Consider the following 239-nt stretch of genomic DNA (forward strand, 5'->3'; position numbering starts at 1 on the left):
TCGGCCCACTTAAATCCTCACTCCCGGTTCCATTCTCTTTCACATCGTCCCTACTCCCCTTGTGTTGCATCCACACCCTTCTCCTCCGATGTCGCCGTTGTACCTCTCTGGTTGTCGCCCAGACATTGCAGGACATCCTCAACTCCCGCCAACGCGCCCGCTCATCTAGTACAACGGCGCCGTCCACCCAGGATTCATTCACATGCAGGTACCCTCTGCCCCCCTGTCGACGTTGTCCA

The sequence above is a fragment of the Triticum dicoccoides genome, chromosome 2A, assembly GCF_002162155.2.
Source record: "Triticum dicoccoides isolate Atlit2015 ecotype Zavitan chromosome 2A, WEW_v2.0, whole genome shotgun sequence".
Lineage (NCBI taxonomy): Eukaryota > Viridiplantae > Streptophyta > Magnoliopsida > Poales > Poaceae > Triticum > Triticum dicoccoides.